The sequence below is a fragment of the Salmo salar genome, chromosome 06 (genome assembly GCF_965601325.2).
Source record: "Salmo salar chromosome 06, fSalSal1, whole genome shotgun sequence".
NCBI lineage: Eukaryota > Metazoa > Chordata > Actinopteri > Salmoniformes > Salmonidae > Salmo > Salmo salar.
This window is the reverse complement of record NC_138296.1, coordinates 20,183,815-20,192,717: the sequence shown is the minus strand read 5'-3', so window position 1 is coordinate 20,192,717 and position 8,903 is coordinate 20,183,815. Positions and strand designations below refer to the sequence as shown.

Sequence of the window (8,903 nt, the reverse complement as noted above, 5' to 3'; positions counted from 1 at the left end):
AAAGCATTTGCTGCCATTTGTCTAAGACCATTCAGTTTTTCCCTTGTGTAGTAGGATCCCAAAATCATTTTGCTCAGGACATCCTGATCATTGAAAATAAGTTTACTCAGGCACTCCGTTTCGGCACAGTTTCCGTAGGGAAAGTCATTTCTGTCCATCTCAGGGTTTGAGAGAGAGAAAAGATCCCCACAGTTCTTGCACGGCCTTCGGTCTTCATAAAAGTTGGTCTGGGGATTCCTGTAGAATGCGCTGCATTTTACGGTGACAGGGAATCTGATACCGTTTCCCTGTTCATCATGTCTGAATGACAACACTGCATAAGACACATAGTCATGCCACACATGTAGACATGACCAATTGATCATAAAGTTCTTTTCTCGCTCCCCTCTGCAGGACAGGGATGCTCCATAGTACTTCACTCCGTTGGTTTCGTTGTAGCACACAGCAATGACAGTAGCCTCCAGAGTGTAGTAGTGTGTGTAGTTACTCTCGCCTTTTCTTCTGGTGGGCAAGGTCAATGCTTTCAGGAAACGTTGAAGAAAGTATTTTATTTGATCTTCATGACCATAAATCCTGACAGCCTGAAAAACAAACAAGTAAAACATGCAATATTCAATAAGCTACAAGGACAATACATGTTTTCTATAAGGTGTTTTATTGTCATTGTTTATTGTTAATTTTGTTGATGTGGAAATTGGTCGAGGACAAAAGCTTCAGGTTAAATACATTCCATTTACACACTTACCAAAGTCAGAAGAATGGAAAATGGAGTCTGGTGGGGTGGATCCTTGTAATTGTGGAATGCCTGTGGAAATCTTCTTGTTAACTTGTTCCACAACTCTGGAGACTCAAAGAAGGCATTTGGAAGAAGACTGGCCTGATGAATGTGACCTAAGAAAAAGATGCTATGAAGCAACTTTTAACAAACATGAATAATTAATAACTTAATTAACGAACAATGTATACATTGTATAACAAAATCAATTAATAATTGTTTGTTCTAGAAACAATTAATTTGTAACATGATGAAATGTATACTAAACCAAAAATATGCTAAATATGTGGGAATGTATTTTAGGAGTATGATTAGTGTATTTAATTAGGCGATGTGTACCATATTCACGTAATCTTGTATTCCATCAACTCCCATCCACAGGGGACTACTCCAAAGCTTTATAACCTCTCCAATAAATGCTGTTCCTGATGACTTTAAGCTTCCATCATTTCTTTTCCTCCATTTCAGATACATAATTGTTGGTCTCCTAAAAAGTGGTATTGTAAAGTTTAATAAAGATCACATACAGTAAGTAATGATTTTTACAAAATGCTGTTCAAACCCAATTCAAGCAGCCCTTCTCTGTTTGAGCTGTGTTATCCCATTTTCCCTGCATAATGTGAAAGCAAGTTGAGTTTCCTTATTTTTTACTGTCTTTTTCGTTTTCTTGAGTACACAAATTGGCAGCATTTGTTATAGTTGTGCAATTTCACTAGTTAAGCAATTTAACAACTCTGATCAACTACAATACTAGGTAATTAACAATTGAACTTTATTACAATAACTAGAAAAACAGTTTAACACAAATTATATATTAAATTCTACAGCTCAATAACATAATAATTGTCCTATCAAGTTTGTACAGCAAAATGTGCTCTGGAAATAAATCTGCATGTTAACTACTTCTGAACAGATTAAAGGGATAGTTCAGCGTAATTACATTTTTAGATAGTTGTTTTCTTACCTTGAATGCAGTATGTGAATAAGAACTAACTGTAATCCACAATTTGGTTTCGATTAACTAGCCACTGCTAACAAATGAGAGTTGGCACTACTTTCAAGTCAACCTCTCATGGGTCGATACCCATAGACTTCCAGCTCGCGAAACAACCTCTAACTTCCTTCATACTAGATGGACACAGAGACATAAAAAGTGTATCTCCAAGTTCATCTGACTCTGGGGAAGTAGATAAAGGGTCTCATTGCCAAAAGGCCTAAGTATCCCATTAAATCATGCCATAATCATTGCAAAATAATGTAAAACCAAGTCATCGACTAACAATCAATTTAAGAGATGATTTTGGACATGACATTTAAAACATACTGAAAGGGGTAAAGGGACGTCTTTTTATTTTTGGTCCTAAAATGCTTATTAGCATTTGTTGTAACTGGCTAGTTAATCAAATAAAAGTGTGGATTGCAGTCTGCCCTTGTCCATAGACTGCTTTCAAAATAAGGAAACATATTTGCTGAACTAACTATTTTAATAATATCTACAATTATCTCACAAATGCACTCCTTAAAAATATATAGTCTATATTATTCTTGCACTATCATAAGTGATCACAATTGACACTAACCTTGTAGGTGGTAACTGCCCCTGTAAATAGAAAAACGAATCTTTAACGAACTTAATGTAATATTAATATGGTATTAATAGTAATATTTAGATAATTAATATTGTAATTTGTATTATTGATTTCTACTTACAAAGTTGTTCATGATTGCCGTGGGTGCTGAAGCCAAGCAAATGAATGACTGAGAGTTAAAATGTTTTAGGGTGGGGCACAGAAGAGAAGAAAGAAGTAACATCCATACAGATTTTAACATATTAATTTACCCAGCTGCAGTTATTGTTATGGGTGTAAAATGGCACAGTGATGCCATCTGTTGGTAAATGTTAATTACTGCAACTCCAGTGTTTTTACCGGTGTGCTTGAAATACCCGGCTGTATTGCAATATACTGAACAAGACTGGTTACTCGCATCAATGCCTCTGTCTCGTCATTTAACATTCAACTACTGCATCAGGCACTCACACACGCTCCATGCATGAACGACACCCGGTGTTCAGCTTACAAACAGAGCAAGTGGATGTTGAACACATCAACCAGGCTGACTACCTCAATGTTACGGACCAGCGCCTTATACAAATCAGACAGCTCACAGACAGGGACGAGCAACTCCAGGCATTGAGGTCTGTGATTCTGATGGGCTGGCCCGACTGCAAGGAAGAAACTGCTTTAGCCGTCAGAGATTATTGGCCAGTCAAAGAGGAGCTCAGTGTTCAAAATGGAGTAATATTCAAGGGTCAGAAAGTCGTTATTCCCCGGTCTCTGCGCCTTGAGATGTTGGCGCGCGTTTACTCAAGTCACATAGGAGGTGAGGCCTGTTACAGACAAGCACGTGACACACTGTATTGGCCAGGAATGCAGTGTGAAATCAAAGACTGTCAGTAAATGCGCAATCTGCAATGAATATGCCATTGAGCAACAGAGAGAGACGATGATGTCCCACGAGCTACCGATGCGCCCCTGGCAGATAGTAAGTCTAGATCTCTTCCAGCACAGTAGCAAAGACTTTCTGCTGGCAGTCGATCATTACTCAGACTTCTGGGAGATTGACCTCCTCCCCGACCTCTCAGCAGAGACAACGATCAAACGCTGCAAGGCTCAGTTTGCCCGCTATGGCCAGCCAGATAGGGCAATTTCAGACAATGGACCCCAATTGTCCGGAGTTGAGTTCCGGAAATTTGCTGCAGACTGGGAATTCGAGCACGTCACTTCATCACCACGACACCCAAAAGCTAATGGGAAGGCGGAGTCCGCAGTCAAAATCGCAAAGAACCTCTGCAAAAAAGCTCTGCGAGAGGGCAAAGATGCCTGGAAAGCAATCCTGCAATGGCGCAATACCCCGACAGAAGGCATGGATAGCAGCCCGGCCCAGCGCCTCATGGCACGGTGCTTAAAAGCAGCTCTGCCAGTAGCCAGCACTCTCCTTGAGCCATGTGTGGTGACAGACGTGCTGGTGAAGCTACGTCACAGAAGACAGGTCTCCAAGTTCATCTATGACAAATCAGCAAAAGACTTACCTGAGCTCAGGGTGGGTGAAACGGTGCAGATGAAGCCACTACCAGGGGACCGGACGGGCCTCTGGAGACTCTGATCCTGTGTACAGAAAGTGGCACCACGCTCCTACTTGGTCGAAGTGAATGGATCACTGTACCGTCGTAACAGGGTTGACCTTCGGATTGCTGAGCCAGCACCTACTCAGAACCCTGATGGTCAAAGGGGTTGCATGACGAAAGACAGAACCCCAGCAAGTCACATGGGGCCTGAGGCACTGGGTGAAGAGCCAGGGGATCACAGGTCGGCCGCTCCCTCGCCCATCAATACTCCCCTTAGACAGTCAGGTGACACCCGGATGCTTGAAATACCCGGATGTATTGCAATATACTGAACAAGACTGGTTACTCGCATCAATGCCTCTGTCTCGTCATTTAACATTCAACAGTTATGTTTTTCTTTTGGACATTAAATCGATAGGCAAAATGACATTTTGACGTGAAGGATCCGGAAAGCTAGTAGCTATTTTGTGCATGTTACGCCATCATACCTTAGTGCAGTGCTCACTGACAAGAAATCTTACAGATAGAAGTTGTTACCCAGACATGTCACAGGGCTATAAAGCTGAAGCATGCCCTTACATCTATGGTAGTGAGAGGAAGTCCAGTCGTGCATGGGAGAGGATGGAAGCAGGTGAACCTGGGCCCACATTCTGCTAATATTCTCATCGATGAAGCATCTGATCTCAATACATGTTTCTGTTCCCAAAAATAGAATTTGTTATGAACACAGTGCACCAAGTTTTATAGACTTGACGCTTTGCCAAATTATTTAAAAGGTGCATTGTTTAGAAGGCGAGGAAGGTCGAATCGAGTTTGAATCGAGGAGGCGTTCCCAAACGGAAATATGCAAATACACAATACAATACTCCAATAGGATCTCGCTATATTCTTGGCTTTGCCCACCTCATTGGTTGTTCTGCTCACTATGCTTCATTTGCTCCCACTGTAAACGACGCAGATGAATTATCTTGGGTTAGTTATAAATACCTTTGGTACCAATTCAATTTCAATACAATTTAAGGGGCTTTATTGGCATGGGAAACATATGTTTACATTGCCAAAGCAAGTGAAATAGATAATAAACACAAGTGAAATAAACAATAACAAACTTAACAGTAAACATTACACTCAAATTCCAAAGTAATAAAGACATTTCAAATGTCATATTATGTCTATATACGGTGTTGTAATGATGTGAAAACAATTAAAGTACAACAGGGAAAATAAATATAAGTGTAGGTTGTATTTACAATGGTGTTTGATCTTCACTGGTTGTCCTTTTCTTGTGTCAACAGGTCACAAATCTTGCTGCTGTGATTGCACACTGTGGTATTTCACCCAATAGATATTGGAGTTGATTAAAATTGGATTTGTTTTCAAATTCTTTGTGGGTCTGTGTAATCTGAGGGAAATATGTGTCTCTAATGTGGTCATACATTTGGCAGGAGGTTAGGAACTTCAGCTCAGTTTCCAACTCATTTTGTGGGTAGTGTGCACATAGCCTGTCCTCTCTTGAGAGCCAGGTCTGACTTCGGTGGCCTTTCTCAATAGCAAGGCTATGCTCAGCGAGGGATTTACTCCAGACACCCGACAAGACCCTCATCCCCGTCATTCACAGGAGAAAGAGACGGAGATATCGAGGACGAAGGTCAGGGTGCCTTGTAAGGATCCGGCGGTGAGTGGGTAATCTGTCTTTACCATCGGTCCTATTAGCCAACGTACAATCATTGGATAATAAATTAGACGAACTACAAGCACGTATATCCTACCAACGGGACATTAAAAACTCATTTTGGGGAGGGGGGAAATATTTCACCGCATTATTTGGGAGCTTGGGGGTCCCTGATAATATATCCATCATAAAATGTGTCCCCCCCCAACCAGATATTGGTTTGTTGCCTCAGGACAACAATGCGCTACGATGTGCTACTGAAACACCAAGGTTTTCTATAGTACATATGATAAGTGGAATAAGGAAAACAAGCATTATATGCATTAGACATTTTTTAATTTTGACAAACATCAACCACAAACGGTTCCAACCAATCACAATTAGAAGCTTTAAATCAAAACATCAAACAATAAAATAAACAAATTACTACTAATTACAACTAACACCTCATGTATAAATGTTTCTCACATTTCATATAAACATATAAACCAACATCCAAATGACTGTCTGTGTGTGTGAGAGTGTGTGTGAGAGTGTGTGTTTGTCTGTGTGGTGTGTGTGTGTGTGTGTGTGTGTGTGTGTGTGTGTGTGTGTGTGTGTGTGTGTGTGTGTGTGTGTGTGTGTGTGTGTGTGGAGGGGTTAGCCTGTGTGTGCAGGTATATGTGTGAGTGTGTGTGTGTTTCAGTATGTCTGAATGTGTGTTTGTGTGGGTTATTGTTTGAATCAGTGTTTCTCTTTTTGACAAAGCATACTCTGATTTCCTATCTGTGTGGAACCTCAGGAAGCAGTTGCTGGTGGATGTGAAACACAGGTGGACATCACATTTCTGGTGGATGTGAAACAGGTGGATATCACATTTCTGGTGGATGTGAAACAGAGGTGGACATCACATTTCCAGCACTTGGCTTTTGGTGTACCTGTGCACCCTGGTACCTTGCATCTCCCCTTCTTTTCAGCCATAATCATCCAGTGGGCTGTGGCATCCAGGCGCACGTCAGGGACTGGAATTGGAGCAGCGGGTCCTTTTCTCCCCCTCTCCTCATACTCACCAGCAATTGTAGAACTGGGACGACATTTCTTGCACTGCAGACTCTTTCCACTTTTGCCTTCAGTGATTTATGACTTGAAGGTATACAGCTTCATTTGTTTTTTCTTTCTTATGCCAGTGCCTTCACAATCTCTTCGGAAGAGCAACCAAGTGGTCACAATGATCATATCCAGGAAGTGGAACACCAGCCGGTGGTACCACTTCTTTGATCTGATTTTGTTCCGGTACAGTGCAATCAGTGAGTCAAGCAGATCCACCCCACCCAATTTCTTGTTGTATTGTTTCACCACAACAGGGCAGGGGACTTTGATGATCATCTTTGGCTTGCGATCACACATGTCAACCTCAGTGGCTGGGTGGGTTCCAGTGTAATCACTCAGAAGGGTCACTGAGTGGTTATCGTACCACTTCACAACATGCAAGGTTGTTTCTCCAACCATGGCCATCTTCTGTTCAAAAGATCCACGTCCTGCTCTCTTCAGCTCAGCATCGCACATCAAGTTGACGTCTGGTAGTCTGTTGCCACGAACAATACCAGTGCAGGGAATTCCCTGCTGAGCCAGTGTGAGCACAAGGGGGATACTCGTAAACTAGTTGTTGAAGAAGAGCTTGTCAGTTTTGAGGTTAGATGATTGACCAGTGGTCGGATCTTGTGGAGTGGATCATCATTTTCCTCCTGTCACTGAAGTGCAGTTATTTTTTGATGGCCTCCCATCTATTCAGTGTCATGGTGTCAGCTACTTGGAACACTCAGCAGGCTTTGTTCCAAAACATGCGGGTGCCTGGTAAACCAAACAATGACATGTACACCACAATACCCAGGAACTGCTCCAATTCTTTTGTAGTGAGGTTAAGGGGCTTGCTTTTGTGTTACATTGTATGACCCCTAACTGCCCCTGACCTCCTGTCTCTCAAACCTGATTTGGGGATCAAGCTCACTGTCCTCACTGTCAGAGGGAATAACCCTAACTGCTCGGTCATGTTCCTTCCCCCCATAAAATGTTATTGTGTCCATTTCCTGTAAGTATCAGTAGATAGTCAATTTTTTTTACTTTACTATAGTCATAATTATGCATCCGAGCACATCTCCACACTTTAGCATGATATTGCCCGAACCAAAGTGGTCTAACTGCACAATGTTAATCTGAGGCAATGAACCAAAAAACACAGTTTTAGTATATAAATAAAAACAAAATAAGTCTTTAAACAATCAAACATACTTCTTTACATACTCATGCACATTTCTTTTATATAAAGTTATTTCAATTTAAACATTTGGTGGCATTGTGTCCCATGCGGCTTTGCTTCCTGAAAGGACAGCTCCACCCCCAGAGAAAAGGTCACACCCACTTCAGCCCCTCATTTCATTGGACACAGACATGTCAGGTGATATTACATATTTATTTATTATTAAAAACATTTTAAGGGGTGGTGTGAGGTCCAAAAAGGTATTTTGTTTCCTGAGGGCAACACCATGCCATAGAGGGTTAAGTTTCACAGAGTCGTGGCTGAATGATGACATGAATAACATACAGCTGGCGGGTTATACACTGTATAGACAGTGTAGGACAGCAGCCTCTGGTAAGACGGGGTGGCGGTCTATGTATATTTGTAAACAACAGCTGGTGCATGATTTCTAAGGAAGTCTTGAGGTTTTGTTTGCCTGAGGTAGAGTATCTCATGATAAGCTGTAGACCACACTACCAAGAGAGTTTTCATCTATATTCTTTGTAGCTGTCTATTTACCACCATAAACCGATGCTGGCAACAAGACCACACTCAATGAGCTGTATGTGGCTATAAGCAAACAGGAAAATGCTCATCCAGAGGCGGCGCTCCTAGTAGCCGGGGACTTTAATGCAGGGAAACTTAAATTAATTTTACCTCATTTTTACCAGTATGTTAAATGTGCAACCAGAGGGAAAAAACTCTAGACCACCTTTATTCCACACACAGAGACACGTACAAAGCTCTCCCTCGCCCTCCATTTGGCAAATCTGACCATAATTATATCCTCCTGATTCCTGCTTACAAGCAAAAACTAAAGCAGGAACCACCAGTGACTCGGTCAATAAAAAAGTGGTCAGCTACAGGACTGTTTTGCTAGCACAGACTGGAATATGTTCCGGGATTCTTCCAATGGCATTGAGGAGTACACCACATCAGTCACTGGCTTCATCAATAACTGCATCAATGACGTCGTCCCCACAGTGACTATATGTACCCCAACTAGAAGCCATGGTTTACGGGCAACATTCGCACTGAGCTAAAGTGTAGAGCT

The 8,903-nt window shown here is 41.7% G+C and overlaps 1 long non-coding RNA gene across 1 annotated transcript; it reads right to left on the bottom strand.

Moving 5' to 3' along the window:
- Window positions 1-383: 383 nt before the first annotated feature.
- Window positions 384-2,381, bottom strand: LOC106606407 (uncharacterized). The gene is made up of 4 exons (XR_006770159.2): window positions 2,356-2,381; window positions 1,115-1,262; window positions 746-916; window positions 384-581 (listed from the first exon to the last, which is right to left on the bottom strand). It is a non-coding gene; the product is annotated as an uncharacterized LOC106606407 (long non-coding RNA).
- Window positions 2,382-8,903: the final 6,522 nt, after the last annotated feature.